Source organism: Pistacia vera, unplaced genomic scaffold (assembly GCF_008641045.1).
Source record: "Pistacia vera cultivar Batoury unplaced genomic scaffold, PisVer_v2 Contig786, whole genome shotgun sequence".
Taxonomy (NCBI): Eukaryota; Viridiplantae; Streptophyta; class Magnoliopsida; order Sapindales; family Anacardiaceae; genus Pistacia; species Pistacia vera.
This window is the reverse complement of record NW_022196652.1, coordinates 53,752-71,406: the sequence shown is the minus strand read 5'-3', so window position 1 is coordinate 71,406 and position 17,655 is coordinate 53,752.

The window sequence follows — 17,655 nt, the reverse complement described above, 5'->3', positions numbered from 1 at the left end:
TCTGAATCTATCAGGTGACCATGATGCCTTGCTAGGGGCCAATCTTGATTTGTGTGTGGTGAGACGATTAATTGATGTTAATCGCGATACTACACACAACCGATATGATGAGGAGCCTATGGGTCACACACTTGGAAGATAATTTAAGAATCAATTTGTGAGAAAAGTATTTTTGTCTTTTAGGACGAAAGGGTATTTTGGTAATCTCACGGTGCAATTAATTTTGCTGATGTTGTTGCCTGTATTTAATTTTAATATTAAAATTAAATTAGTGAGATTATATTTAAATATATCTCTGTATATATTTAAGTGAATTATTATTATTAATTAAATATTAATGTATTATTATATATTAATTGATTTTAATTATAATAATAATTAATTAATTAAAATACCATAAAGGGTGTGTTTGGTTGCAAGGGTAAACTAGGGTTGGAGCCCATGGCTATTCCTAAGTGGAATGGGGTTTTAATTGTTGCAACTTAAAATTAAAACAAAGGTGAATTATTCATTAAATTAAAACCCTAGCCACCCTGTCTCTCTCTCACCAGAAGGAAACTTTTATTGTTCTTCTTTCTTGATTATTGAAGCCCTTGATTGTTCTAGCAAAATAATCAATGGTTCAGTGAATTATCTTCGCGTGGACTTCCGTGAGTGCGATCTTATTTGGATCAAAATCACGTGAACAGGAGATGGTGAACAGTGTTCCTGTTCGAAGTCAGAGATATTCGGAGGAGCCTCCAAACGTACGTAAGTATTCTAATCCTTAAATGGATTTACTTTATATAGATTTTGATTGTAAATATGTAAACAGTATAATCTATACTCAGATCTTGGCAAAGAAAGGTAATTGATTTACCAATTGAATTTTTGTTTTTCTGCTGCGTATCGTACATCAATTACTAACAATATCTTCTAAACTTGCTTTAACAATCAAATTGATGATGTGGCAAGCATATCTGATGCGTGTTTACTACAACATGCAAAAATAGCAAGTATACTAGTCGCAAAAAGTAATAAAGTGATGAGTGAGTATCGTTCCCACGAGGATAGTGTTACTAATTACCGATTTTTCTAGTTTAAGTCCTAATTGAAGCAACAATAAATTGGATTGATGGAAGATTAACAAACTAAATACAAATGCAAAACCCAACAACTTAACTAATTAAACAATTCTAAAACAAATGCTAGGGTGTTGAATTCACCTAAATACGCTAACCCAAATCATAGAATCTATTACCCAAGTTCTAATTCCTTGATTGAAAATCGAATTCCCTAAGTTGTAAAACATACATTCTCATGCTACATTTCCCTACTTATCCCTATTAAGCTTCCGCACCCAACAAAATGAAGATTAATAGTTCAAAGGATTTTAAGCTTTGTGGAATTCTATCTAGATTTCATAGATCGCTAAACCTATCTCTAGCGTTTGCTAATCTATGGTATTTATCCCAAGAGGCACAATCACAAATCACTTCTCAGTCTCATTGTGAACAACACACATTTGAATGGTGATCAAGCATCCAAAAGACATTAAGCAAAGAGATAAACACTCAATCATGAAATTAAAACTCAAAGTAATTCAATCCATATAAATTTGAATCATTGTATCAAGATTACATCAAACCCTAGCTAAACAACTCAGTTCATACTCAAAAACGAAATAAAACAACAAAAACAAACTGAATCAAGATTCATCATTGAAAAGCAAGCAAAAGATGGAGAAATCTTCTCTAATTTGAAGCCCAAATCTTCAATAATCTTCTCCTTCCATGAGCTGCCTCCCAAATCACGAACCAAGCCCCTTTTCTCTTCCTTTTCGCTCTAATTTATACCTCTCTCACTTAAGGACGAAGCCCTAGCAAGCCAAAACGCGTCGTTTTATTTTTGCATCTGACGCAGGTTTCGCCGCGGCGAAGCTTTTTCCTCGCCGCGGCGAAGACTTACAGGCCCAATTTGAGCATGATATAGTTAGAATCTGGAAAAGTGTCAAACATATGAATTGTAGCCCTTTCAATTATCTTTCTGGTAGTTCAAGAATCAGCACAATCCGAGGTCTACCGCTCAAGTTATGGCAGAAATACTGAAGCACATCCAAAGACGTTTTTCTTCAGTTCCCAGCGTCCTTTTCACGACTTCAAGCCAAGTTTTCACCTTTGTCCAGTCAGAATTAGGAAAAACCCAAAACATGAACGTTGTAGCTCTTCTTCTTAGCTTTCCAAAGCTTCTAAATTCAGGTTATTCCGAGTTTTCAAGCTCAAGTTACACAATTTACGCTCAAAACTGTCATTTATGCTAAAAATCATCGTTTAGGCCTACAAAGACAAATTAATAGAATTAGGTAGCAATTATGGCCCAAATTGTATGAAAAGTATCCTAAATCCTATCAAAATTCAATGCAAAATCATAGTGTAAAATACGCTTATCAATATCTCTAGTGAAAAAATCTGCCTTTACCACGCGGATCTAATCTCTTTTCAAATAAAGAGATAGCTGCGGTGTTAGCAGCTACATTATCTAGCGTTAGCGCTACAGCTCTATCAGTTAATACATATTCTTGCAAAACTTCAAGTATTGTAAAATAAATAGTGTCAGCATTATGTGCAGCATATAATGGTTTAAAACCTATCAATTTTTGTTGTAAACCCTAACCATGATCTAAGTAATGTATTTGACAGTTAAAAAATATGTTTTTGATCTACAAGCCCATATGTCTTAAGTAAGTGCAATAGATATATTCCTAAAATTTTGAAATTCATTTTTAAGTTGAATATTTATTTGGTTAGAAAGTTTCAGTATGTCTCTTCTAGTTGTACTTCGACTAACTGTTAGAATAGGTACCTTAGAGCCAATCAATTATTGTATAATTGACTCTTTGTAACAATGTTCATTGATCAATAAAAGACATTTTTATTCTATATCATGTAAATCATATTTATATGTATTGACATATGTCCTTAGAATGGTAGAACCGTGACGAAGGTATCAAGTGTTTCAAATCTTGATGGTGAGAACCCTATAAGCACATATGGTGGCTATTCTAGAAATGTCCGTAGCCCTAGTATTATTCTGACCAAGGATATAGATAATATGGTAAGGCTATCATAGTGTTGAACGATCCTGTCGAAAGGGAGTGGCAAGTCTCTCTTGTCAAGGTTGTTGGGTGACAACCTGATGCAACACATGGGTACTTACTGTAGGCAAGTTCACCAGACTGACCCACCGGAGGATTTCATATAGACGGTAACCCTAGTGTCTATGAAATAAATCCTCTAACGAATGGTGGTGCATGTGATCCTTAGACTTGAGAACATCGGAGCGCCTTACGCACCGACTGGTGTAGTTTGACACTAGCTCAATGCAGTTCTATTCAAAGCTGTTAATACAGTAGTGATTGGCTGCATTAAGGAGTGTATCAAGACTATGGTGGATTGATAGAGGATTCATCACTCCTAGGTACGGGAGAAGTTATCTCATGACACAATTCAGTGAATGGCAATGACACTAAAACTGTGGCCACAGTGGGATTCAGTTGTTGCTCAATCTAACTTAGTATTGCGATCATTGGTCTAGTAACTAAATACATACATATCGAGAGTAATTGAGATTGGCACTATTTGTATACCTCATTTTCGATGAGATAACAGATGATGAAATGATTAGATTGCACGGTAACCATATTGTTGACAGGTAGCTGCTTCGCTAAATTCGAGTCTATCGGGTGACCTTGATGTCTTGTTAGGGGCCAATCTTGGTCTGTGTATGTGAGATGATTAATTGGTGTTAATTGCGATACTACACACTGCCGGTATGATGAAGAGCCTACATGTCACACACATAAAAGATAATTTAAGAATCAGTTTGTGCAAGGGGCATTTTCGTCTTTTAGGGCGAAATGGTATTTTGGTAATCTCACAGTGCAATTAAGTTTACTGAGGTTGTTGCCTATATTTAATTTGATATTAAAATTAAATAAATGAGATTATATTTAAATATATGTACACATATATTTAAATGGATTATTATCATTAATTAAATGTTAATGTATTTCTATAAAATACATTAATTGAGTTTAATTGAAAATAATAATAATTATAATAAAAAATCATAATTGGGAGTGTTTGGATATAGGGGCTGTTTGGGTTGAAGCTCAAGCCTATTCCTTATTGGAATATGGTTTTATGTGCACTATAGAAGTGCAATGTTATTTGAATTAAAGAAGTGAATTCATTCAATCCTTTTTTCACTTGAAAGAAAAAGAAAACACACAGCCCTCTCAATTCTCACGCCACCCTTGCTTTGTTGAATCAAAATTTCTTGATTCTTGATTTGGTTCTTGAAGCTAAAGAGGATCCAGCAAATCCCTCTTTAGCTTTTTGGGTTATCTTCATGTGGATTACCACTGGTTCGATTCTATTTTGAATTGGTAGCAAACCCAGCCAGAGACAAGTTTAAAGGAGCCTCTAAACGTGCGTATGAACTCTAAACTTTACTTTGATTGTTCATATTACTGCATATTTTGATTTAACATATAAACTGTATAATTTGTACCCTGATCTTGGTTTAATGGAAATGATCTCTACTCTAAAATTTTTGTTTTCTGTTACCATGAGTTTGGTCATTTCCTTACACTAACAGGGGTATATGCTGGACAAAATGCAGTTTTCATCAAGTGAATAAAAAAATGATTTTTGCTATTTACTCTCATGCTTGGAGTGCATTGTATGTATTGCCATGTTGATAGAGTCGAAGATTGTGGATTAAAATTAAGTTGAATTTCAATTTGCCTATCTGGTCTGGTTAAAGATGAATCGGACAACTACATTATTTGGGGGTGCTTCTTCTCCAAATGTCGTCGCATCGTCGAAGTCCCATTCTCAAAGTTGATAGAGGTTCCACAAAAATTACATACCCAGCATGATTCTTCCCTCTCGCCATTCGCCTTTGCCCGTTTTGATTTGGTGAAGTGTTGCCATACATCGGACACGACCCTCTTTGACGGTCGGGAGGGTTGGGCCGTGGAGTCGCAGCTCACTTGTGTTTGGCCGCACCCTGACCCGGCTAAATGTGGTTGTTGTTGTTGAATTGCAGTTGTTGCCTCTAGATATGGTGAAAATGGATCGAACCCTTCCATTTCTTCTATTGATGGAGTGTAGAACTCATTTGACCTTTCCATTATGAATTTATGATAAAATAATAAATAATTAAAATGAAAAAAATTAAATAATAATATGAATAAGAGATGATATTGAAAAATAGAAAAAATAGAAAAATATAAATAAATAATATGAATAAATTATAAATTGAATTGAAGAAAATATGAATGAGAATTGGATCAGAGTAGAGAGATTGAGAGTTGGTGTGAAAAAAATTAGAAGTTTTGGGGGATTATTATAGTGTAGGATTGGGGGAAAGTGAAAAAAAAAAAAAAAAAAAAAAAAACTTCCCACCACATGACCGTTGGGTGTATTAATTGTTTTTTTTTTTTTTTGTAAAATATCAATTTAACCCTTAATATTTTTGTTCATTTCAAAATTTTCAAGGGATTTTTGGATATTTTACAAATGACTTTTTTGAAATTAAGCAAAGGTGATTGGTCCCAGGCCCGAGCCTTGGAGGAGGGCTCAATCAAGGGACTGGTCCCCCATCTCATAAGCCTCCTAGGACCGGGCCCTACAAGGACCAGTCCTTTGGGCTGAGTTTTTGGGACCAATCCCAAATGCCCAGGTCTAAGTGCTCCCTCAAATCGCCGCTCGACAACCATTGCCCCTTTACGCATTTCCCCCATTTTCAAGCTAGATTGCTATCAATTTTGACATCGGAAACCACCATTGACACCACCACTCAAACCCCCATCCTCTTTTCAACAAAACACTTACCCCCACCAGTTGTCCCCAGTCGCCGTTTGTCTTTGCGAACTACACACGCCGCCACGTGACAATCGCATTTTGCGACCCACCCCTTTCCATTATATAACCTCCTTCCTCCATCACCTATGGCTATGTTGTTGTGTTTGGTTGTGATTGTTGTGTGAAAACTGGTCGCCGCAAAACCCATAGCAACACAACCTCTCATATCCATATCACACCCACCACCTGTTTGAAGAAATGCCTCACTCAGCATCCCAGCCCAACACATAACACACTACACTGATTGGGGATGATTTTCGGTGATAGGATCGATTGGAAAAGCTTAAGCTGCACCAAAACAAACGACAAGAGGTGACCGGTGACCGGTGAACGACAATGCAAATGACTACTTTATCCTTTAACCATTACATTAAACGATTTGTTATTAGTTTAAGGATGAGAATCTGGGATTTATGAAACTAAGGGTACCGACCTAGGATATTGCCTAACTTGGGTAGGAACATGTCATTCACTCTTTATTTCATTTTCGACCTTTAATATAATATAATATATATTTTTTTTTTTGTAATACACAGATAATTATCTTTATGTGAAGACAATTTTTTTAAGACAGTAATTAAAAAAATTATAATTTATTATAACGTGGAGTATAAACTATCCCAACCTTGAAATTAATTGTGATGAGGTTTAAAAAAAAAAACCACCTTCTTTCCCACTTAAAACCCTAAACTAAAAACTTCTTTCAAAGCAAAACCGTGCCAGAACAAAGATGTTAGAGTTCGTGCAGTCCCTTCGTATCAATTCCTTTGCAAGACTTCGCTTCTTCTGTCAGGTCTTTCTTCTCGTATGCAGTAGACTGTTCATTTTACTTTTTAGTAACTTTCTTAAGTGAAAAAGCTGTTGTTTGTGGGGCTTGCAAAACTTGCTGTTTGGCTTTAGATTTTGTTAAGTCTTTAAGATTTACGTTTTTGCTTATGTTTCTGTGTGTGTTTGTCTGTAGAGGTACCTGTAATCTTTTATAAATGTAGTTTGCAATTTTTCGGTATTGAATTTGAGCTACTAATAGGGTTGGGGTTTATGGGTTAAAATCATTTGAAGAGTTGCAGGTGAAAGAATTGATGAATTTGCACATAAAAAGAAAAAGTTAAATGATTAAGAATAGAATTTGTATTGGAAAAATATGATGTGGCTTATTTTGTAATGGAATGGAATTACCCACTTTCAATCAATTTACAAGATAATCCATTTTCAGGGCGTTCTATTTTCAAAAGCACCACCAACTGGTCATAATTATTTTGGCTTAAGAAATTATTAGTTGTGAGAATATAACCAATGCAGCTACTCGTTGCCACGATTTTGGACCTTAAGGTTTGCTAAATGTACTTTTTACTTGACTTATGTGAAAGATTTTTGATATTTTAATGTAACAATTAATTGCTACTTATTTTTTCTAAATGAACAATTTAAGTTGTGTAACAAATAATGCAAGCAATGGGAAAGAGTTATAATTTTTGGCTAATTTTGAATGTTTAGAACCTTGTGATTCGTTAGTGATATGCACATTTCCCCCCACATGAATCATTTCTTCAATTCTTTCCATTGGAGATGAGTAGTGTTTTTATTGTCTTTTGCCTTCCTCACTTCTCTATTTTTCTTTTAAAACTAAATTAGTTATACTATGAATATATAATGTGATATTTTATCAATCTCATTTGGCCTATTGTTGTTTCTGCTTTCCTTCAGAGTGGAAGAAGAGATGCAATTACTTATATTGGAATGAATGCCCGCTCTCTTTCTTCTGTAGGTAATTAACAGCAAATTCTCTCTCTCTGTCTCTTCTCTCCCTCTGTCTCTTCTCTCCATTGACATTCAAACTTCTTGTCGACTGCTTCACCATCAAGGATACTATGGACAATGAAGATTAGAAATATGTGTCACGTGACATTATTGTAGATTTTGGAGCATATTTTTGTTTTGCTACTGTTTGATTTGGATTTTTTTTTTTTTTTTTTTTTCAAAAATGTAATTAAGGTTGCAGTAATAAGTGGTTGTAAACTAGTATCTAGGGTTAAGTGAATGACACTATTATTCTCTCAGTAGTCAATAGTATGAGTTGTGCTTTTCCGATAGCACAAGTACTTGGTATTGGATTTTGTCATAAGTAATTCTTTTTTAAAAAATGGTCATCTTGCTAGAGATAACGTCATTTGGGAAGAAACTCAGTCATTGGTGGCCTAGAAAGATGAGCCTTGATGAAGAGTATCTTCTGATGCATTTATGTGGATTAAGAACTTATTGAGCATATAAATTCCTTGAACCCCCTCCCTATCATTTGAGCTTTAAATTTTTAGTGTCTCGATGGGTTGTTACAAGTGGTGCACTGAATCTATTGTAATTATTATTATGTTTTTGGCACTATTCGTTCCTTAACTAATGGTAGCATGTATTGTGATCATGCAAAAGCTGCATAACTCTTATGGAAGTTTCTCAGCTGTCTGCTAATATAGTTGGTTTTACATCAGCTATTTCGTCTAACATTTTGAAAAACTAATTCTTATATTTTCAGTTCATGTTTCAGAATTTGAACATGATGAGCCTCTTGATGATCTCAAAACAATAGAGAAAGATAATGCACTCCGTCAAGCTCTCTCACAGCTTTCTGGTGAATTTGGTAAAGAATCTATGTTGTCTTTGAAGCGTTTTTTCAGCTCAAGACGTGCTCCTGTAATATCTACAGGCTCATTAAAGCTTGATTTAGCACTTGGGATTGGAGGATTACCAAAGGTGATTAGCTAAAAAAGAATGTTGTCTTTTTGCCCCTTGTTTTTGACGCCGAGACGTCGCGAGAAACCCCAATCTTGGTGAGGTTGAAAACCCCACTATGGATGCCAATTATGGTGAGGTTAGAATAAACCTCATTATGACGAGAATAGCCAAAAAGGCCACCTTGGTTGACTAAGCCAAGGATAACTAATAACCTCAAAGAGGAAGAGAAAGCAAATGCTTTAACCCAAATATATTTGATAATGATAAGGGATGATTACAAGGGACAAAGTAAGGCTTTATTTATAGCCTTTCAAGTGAAAAAGTAAAACATATCTCTCTCATGTGGGACAAACAAAAAGTCAATATGATTAAAAATTTCTTTTTTCTCTTTTTCTTTTTTATGCTTTTGCATCAGTTTTACTATAAGTATATCCTGCACATGTACACTTGGAATAATCTTTTGCTGAATGACACATTACATGTGTTCCCACTTTTTAGTGGCTGCCTCCCCATTGGTTCCTGTTTTGATACAGACATAAAAGTTAGAGAGAGTTAAGTTCACATATTTTTTTTGCCTAGATATTATTTTGTATTTATATAGTGGTTTTTTTCATTTTAAAGTTTGATCAGTACCAGTTGTTTTCATATGTGTTAACTATAGCTGCAATTATATGTGATATATTCTCTTATAAAAAATAGAAAATTGAACTTGAAAAATTCTTTTACAAATTTGCTGAGAGATCTACGTTGCTCCCTGCAGGGAAGAATTGTAGAAATATTTGGGCGAGAAGCATCTGGCAAGACTACACTTGCACTTCATGTTATCAAGGAAGCTCAAAAGCTTGGAGGTGCACATTGATTTTGCTTCTCATACTTGTTTGATTATGTGCATTACTTTGGCGTTATTCAAAATCATTTTTAGCAATGTATATCTTGTATTGCTAATCATTAACAATTTCAGTCTAATTATGTCATATTATCTGCTTAAATTTTTGGATTCACTCATGTGAGATTGCTTTCCCCTCACATTATGTCCCAGGTTATATTTCGTCGTAACTTTTAATTAGAATAAATACTATCAATATTGATTTTCCATTAGTTTTTAAAGTGGCAACAGATATTATTCTTTAAGTAGATTGTTCTTTGACTCTGTTCTTAACAGTCCGGAGGACATTAATCCACTATGACCATGGAATGCTCATAATGAATAATTTTAACGACATTTCAAAGTTGTTTTTTGCAAGGGTAATATTCTTAGTGAATTCCCTGCAATAATTTACTGTTTATATAGTCTAAAAACCTTGATCACAATGATCTTTTGTACTGAAGTGCTCTAAATGTTTTTTTTTTTCCTTCGTGAAGTGGATAATGGAACAATTAATTTGATCAAATCTAGACCAAGGAAGAATTGTGAGACCAAGCCATGTGGCATTTTTGATGGTGGTATATCCTGTCTTCACCAATGGATTTGAGCCTCTAGCCAACAATTGTTTTGTGATTGAATCTGAAGCTACCAGCTTCCTTTCTGATATTTCAAATTCTGATCATAATGATCCTTTTCGTTTTGTGATTTATTTAACAATTTGTGGTGTATGGATGGATATGTGATTGCCTTAATTTCACGTTCACAAATTACAGGTAGGTAGGTCACCCATTGGAATTAATAAATCTTTTTTATCAGATTTTATAATATGAAACGAAATATAAATTGAATTTATATCCTAAATGCTGTGATTACATGAGACAAATTAAAAATGAATAAATAATTTTCTCGATCTGTCAATCTCATTTATATGAAAAGGTGAAGAGAACTTGGAGATTTGCAAAGAGTTTGTTATTGTTGCTTAAAAGTTTAAAAGGGATAGGATAATAAGTCTTAACGACCTGTGATGTTACGTGATTAGTAGTCCATTGCCCCAAACGGGGTAAGTTGCCTTTAACAGCGTTGGTATCGGGTCAAAACATAAATCGTGTATTTTACATTGCGTTTTGTTATTTTATTATTACTGTAATAAAAAATTAAACGAATATTGAATCCAAGGGCTCACTTGGGTTTGATTTTAAGAATTTTTAATGTATTCATACGTTAAGATCTCACATTAAAAGGAAAAATTGTTGTTATGTGTGTTATAAAGGGTTTGGACACCCTCCTTTGTTAAGCTGTTTTTTTAATTAGAGTTTTACTCAAACTCACAAAATTTCTATTGTCCAATAATTTGTTAGATTTGTATCTATCAAATTGTATTAGAGCATCGGTTCGAGTTGCGAGAGGGTCAAAGCCAGTTAATGAATAGAACTGAACGAATGTCTGTCTTGTGCTCAAGTCACGCATACCGCGATATCAGAAGCGTGGTGGAATCTAGGCTAAGTTAAGTAATAAAGGTAACGCCTCTACTACTAGCGTTAGCTTTTAGTAGGATGGTAAACGCCTTGCACTTGCCAAGAGAGGGTGTCCAATCCTTTTATAACCCACATGCCTCTCATTTTCCCTTCTAATGTGGGATCTTAACATCATATCTATAACAATTATTATTACATCATTACAATAGTTTTGAAAAGTGGGTAAAGCGGTCAATGGTTACTTTCGAAGTCTAATTACAGAATAATTTATCATGACATTTTAAAGAATTATTTAAAATGCACATTATCTACTTACTAAATAATGCTACGAAAAAATATGATGAATTTTTTATATTATTTATTATATCTTTAATAGAAAAATATTTCTTCTTCCTTTTATTTTTTTAAATAAGTATTAAATGTTATATATTGCATAATATTCATTTCAAACAACCACAACAATTTTAATAGGTTTTTTTCATTGTACTTAATCTAAAAAAGTAAGGCAAAAGTTACATTTTGAATTCTAATTTTTGGAGTATCTGATTCTGGTTATATAAATCACCCAATCTTGCCTTATGAAATAATATAACCCCAAAATGAAACTTGTATCAACAATAACTTAAATTAGATAATAATTATAAATATATAATTGATTAACTAGTTAATATAAGAATTTGTAAACAATTTTGAAAGAAGAAAAATTGAAGTTGAGCAATCATCATAATTAGACCTAGCAAAACAGGACGGTGGGTTTGGCCAAATGGGTACGGGCTCAAAATGGGTCGGTTCAAAACGGATCCAAAATATTGGACTCGAACCCTACCTTATATGGGTATGGGTGGACCTGCAAGTACCCGCACTGCTCATGATAGTTTTCAATTTTGACAGTTAAACCCCTAAAATACCAGCAGTTTTCATTTTTTATAATTACACCCCACCATCAACCACTACAAATTCAATTCAATTCACCACAAAAGTGTTAGTGTATGCCCTAGGAACCAATTGTGTTGTCAGTTTCAAGGTATTATATCTTGTAAATATTCTTTTAAGAATGGAAGAAAGAGTTTTGATTTCACATGTTGTTTGCCGCTTCATTTATATTGTATATATATTACATGTGAAAGAAAGAGTTCCGATTTCACATGTTATTTGTGTTAGAGTAGATGCTCTAGAGCCAATCAATTATTGTAAAATTGACTCTGTAATAAATGTTTATTTATCAATAAAAAGGCATATTCTTCTATATCGTGTAAATAATATTTATATATAATGATATATATCCTTAGAATGGTAGAACCATGACGAGGGTATCAAGCTTTTCAAATCTTGATAGTGAGGACCTTATGATCACATATGGTGTCCATTCTAAAAACGTCCGTAGCCCTAGTATTATTTTGACCAGGGACATAGATAATACGATAAGGCTATCATATTGTTGAACGACCCTGTCGAAAGGCAGTGACTAATCTCACATGTTAAGGTTGTTTACCGACAACCTAGTACAATGCATTGGTGCTTGCTAGATGCAAGTTCACTAGATAGACCCACCAGAGGATTCAATATGGATGGTAACCCCAATGTCTATGGAATAAATCCTCTAACGGATGGTGGTGCACGTGATCCTTAGACTTGAGATCACCGGAGTGCCTTGTGCACCAATTGGTGTAGTTTGACATTAGCCCAACGTAGTTCTATTCAGAGCTACAATATGGTAGTGACTGACTACATTGAGCAGTGTATCGAGACTATGGTGGATCGACAAAGGATTCATCACTCTTGGGTACGGGAGAAGTTATCTCACTGGGTAATTTAGTAAATGGCAATGACACTAAATCTTTGACCACAATGGGATTGAGTTGTTGCTCAATCCAATTCAATATTCCTGTCATTGTTCCAGTAACTGAATACAAACATGTCAAGGATATCTAAGGTTGACACTATTTTTGTACCTCAGTCTCGATGAGATAACAATTGATGAAAAGATTTGATTGCACGTTAACCATACCGTTGATAGGCTGCGGTTTCGCTGAATTTGAATCTATCGGGTGGCCATGGTGCCTTGCTAGGGGCCAATCTTGGTCTATGTGTAGTGAGACGATTAATTGGTGTTAATCGCAATACTACATACTGCCAATATGATGAGGAGCGTACGGGTCACACACGTAGAAGATAATTTAAGAATCATTGTGTGAGAAGGGTATTTTCATCTTTAGGACAAAAGGGTATTTTGGTAATCTCGCAGTGCAATTAAATTTGCTGAGGTTGTTGCCTGTATTTAATTTGATATTAAAATTAAATATGTGAGATTATATTTAAATATATGTATGCGTATATTTAAATGAATTGTTATTATTAATTAAATGTTAATATATTATTGTATATATATTAATTGGTTTTAATAATAATAATAATTAATTAATTTAAAATACCAATTACATGGTGTTTGGTTGCAAGGGTACGCTTGGGTTGGTGCCCATGGGTATTCCTTATTGGAATAGGGTTTTAATTAGTTGCACTATATAAGTGCAATTTAATTAAAACACAAATATACTTTTATAAAAACAAAACCCTAGCCACCCTCTCACTCTCTCTCTCTCTCTCTCTTTTACCTTTGAGTGAAAAGAAATTTTTTTTTCTTTTCCCTTTGATTGTTCTTGATTCTTGAAGCCAGCAATTGTTCTAGCAAAACAATTGTTGTTTCTTCGGATTATCTTATTATGGATTTCCGTGAGTTCAATCTTACATTGGATCGATTAGTGAATAGTGTTGGTGAACAGTATCTGGTGAACAGCTTCGATGAATAGTATCCGGTGAACAGTAACTAGTGAACAATAGCTGGTGAACAGTGTTCGTAAGCGAAGTCAGAGATATTCAGAGGAGCCTCCAAACGTTGGTATGAACTAAATCCTTGTATAGATTTGCTTTAAACATATTTTATTTTACATTTTAGTTTATGCATGAAAAACGTTATAATATATACTCAGATCTTGGTTCGAGTAAGTGATCTTTTCATTTTTAATATTATGCTTGTTCCGCTGCGCGAACCTGATCACTTACTTACAGTGGTATCAGAGCCTCGGGTACCAGACTATAATGTTTTCACTGATGTTTGATAACATGTGGCTTGTTTGATAACATATTAGTATATACTGTTTTTAAAATCTATAAAATCTGCCTTGAAAGCACGTTTTAAGAAATTAATTTAATTTGTTGATGATCAGTCGGATTGGTATGTATCAGAGCCTCGGGTACCAGACTATAATGTTTTCACTGATGTTTGATAACATGTGGCTTGTTTAATAACATATTAGTATAGAATGCTTTTAAAATCTGTAAAATCTGCCTAAAAGCATGTTTTAAGAAATTAATTTAATTTGTTGATGATCAGCTGGATTGGTATATTGGATATGGATTTTTGTTGAGAGTAGAAGTTCAGATTGATTGCAAAAAAATTTGATTGGCGTTTCGTTTGCTACTAGTTGAACTGATCTGTTACAGATCAGTGTACGCTCACCGGGACAATATAACCCATCGCCGCAGTGATCGTTGTTTGGCGTACTCACTGATTGTAAATTAGTGCTCGCTGTGGCGATTGTCCTTAGCGCGATCGCTGATTGAATATAACCCATTGCCGCGACAATCATAATCTAAGGTGCGCACTGACGAAAATCCGTGCTCGTCGCAGCAATATAACCCGTTGCCGCGACAATCGCACGTGATGCATATACGCGACAAAAATCAGTGCACGCCGCAACGATCTAATCCATCGTTGCAGCGAGTGTACTTTCGAGTGACAGGGGCCAAAGTGAAAAGTTTTAAAACTTTTTGGACCAGATATAGATCTGCAAATTCTTAGAGGGTAATTAATAATTCACCTACCCAAATTCAAAAATTGATTGTTTTTGAATGTATACAATGTTCTTATTTGATAATTGCTTGGTGTCCGGTACATGAGCCTTAGACCTATTGTTTATTTTTTATTGGGTTTGTTTGTAATTTTATAAAGAAATAGGACCTGCATGTCCTGCCTCTCTCTCTTATATCTCCATGTATTTCTTCTTCTCATCTCACTCCCCTTGTATGTAACGCGAGGTTTCTATTCTATTGATGTAAATTATAATAGGTTTTATGTAATAAAATTCTTTATAATGATCATGAAGAAAAAACGAAGGAGCTATGAAGAGGAATAACTTGAAAACCTAAGATTTACTTTTAAACCCTAGGTTGACCTACCGATTCCTCTAAGCTCGAGGAAATCGGTTTTAGTTGGGCTATGTACCGGCACGTTTAATTTTTGTTTAGAATGCATACTAAGGTTGAATGTTCAATGACATGCCAAACAATGTCATTCTAAGAAAGATGATAATCTGGTGAGACATTAAATAAAAACCCTCAAATCAAGTATATTAAGTCATGTATGCCTTCCATCACCATGGTTTTAATCAAACCATTGTTCATCGGAACCTTGCTCGCCACAACTAAGGGTACACTTCTACCAGTGGGAGGTTAAAATTCATTGGAGTTTTCCTTAATAGTGATGGGTCAACTTAAAATGACAATTTTGTTTGTTCGCCACAGCGAAGGTTGATAAACACGTCATAGGTATAGTAGAGAAGTGCACATGTTCTGTGTATGTAGCGACATCTAGTATTTACTCTACTGATACTGAGAATCACACTTGAGGACAATGGCTAGGCTGTTGGATTTTGTGATTGGCTTGTTGGCTTGCTTTACATTTGAGGTTGGTGGTAAGAGCTACCAAATGGTTTGGATTAAGTTTGTTGGCCTACCTAATCAACCTATTTTGGCTTGTTTGCTACAGCAAAGGTTTGAAATGGGCCAGATGGGATCTCAATCCACTAGGAAAGCCAACAGGGTTTCCCGAGTTAATAGTGAGGAACAATGAGGGCTATTGGCTTGAGGAAAATAGTGCGAGTGTTGTTTTTAATAAAAAGACCATATTAAGAAACAATAAACATTATATTGACTTTACTTTTCTGAATTGTAGATTCACTTAAAAATAAGCATTATGAACCTACGACCGATAATCGAGAAAGAAAACAGGTTGGATGGATCCAATTTCTTGGACTGGTATCGTAATCTTCGGATTATACTCAAGTCCGAAAAGAAATTGTATATCCTTGATAAGCCATACATGGCTGAGCCTGATACTGATGGCACTCAAGAAGTAAATGATACTTATCAAAAGTTTCTTGATGATACTAATGGCGTTCAATGCTTGATGTTAGCTTCGATGACACCAATGCTGCAAAAACAGTATGAGAATATGGATGCTACTGCCATTATTCTACACCTCAAGGAGGTTTACGAAGGGAATGCTCGACATGAGAGGTACAAGGTGTCAAAAACATTGTTTGGAAGTCGCCTGACTGAGGGAGCCCAAGTTGGCCCTCATGTGCTCAAAATGATCGAGCGCATTTTGAGCACATGGAAAGGCTTGAGACTTTGGGGTTTGAGTTGGATGAAAATTACAAGTGGATTTAATTTTGCAATCCTTGCTTGACTTTTATGCCCTATTCATAATGAACTTCAATATGAATGCAATGGTGAAAACCCTGTCGAAGCTTTTAAACATGATGAGGACTGTAGAGTAGGACTTGAAGAAGTCCAAGCTTATTTTATTGGTAGCTACCAGTAAAGGAAAGGGTAAGGGCAAGGGAAAGGGTAAGGCCAATCCCAATCCCAAGCCCAAAGGACAGGATGCTCTCAAGCTTGAGGGTGGCATTGGAAAAGGTGGGAAGATAGTCTGCTTCTATTGTGGCAAGCCTGGTCACTGGAGGAAGCACTGCAAGGTTTTCCTCACAAACAAGAAGAAGTCAGATGCTTCGACTTCAAGTATGTTTATGATTGAGATTAACTTCTCTCCTTCAATATCTTGGGTCATTGACACAGGATGTTGTACTCACATTTGTACTGATGTGCAGGGACTAAGGTAGAGTAGAGTGCTCCCCAAGGGAGAAGTGGACCTATGAGTTGGAAATGGAGCACATGTGGCTACATTAGCTATAGGGACTTATTGTTTATCTTTGCCTACGGGCTTGTTGCTGGAACTATATAATTGTTATTACGTACCTTCTATTTCTAGAAACATTATTTCAGTATCTGCTTTGGATAATATAGGATATCATTTTGAGATTTTTAATGGGTCGTTGTCCTTTAGTTTGAATGGTATTCTATTTGGAATTGCAAGGTTATATGACAGGTTATATGTTCTTGATTTAAACTATAAAGACATTCTCAATGTTGAAACCAAGAGAGCTAAACATAGCGATCAAAACCATACATACCTCTGACATTGTAGATGGGGTCATGTTAATAAGACCCGCATTGCAAAACTCCAAAGGGATGAAATTTTGGACCCTTTTGACTTTCAGTCATTTGAGGTATGCGAGTTATGCCTGTTAGGCAAGATGACCAAGTCGCCTTTCACAAGACAAAGTGAAAGTGCTACTGAACTGTTAGGCATCATCCATAGAGATGTATGTGGTCCACTAACAGTTGAAGCCAGAGGTGGATATTCCTACTTCATCACATTTACTGATGATTTCAGTAGATATGGTTATGTCTACTTTATGAGACATAAATCTGAAGCCTTTGATAAGTTCAAAGAGTCCAAGAATGAAGTACAGAATATATTGAGCAAAAGTATTAAGAC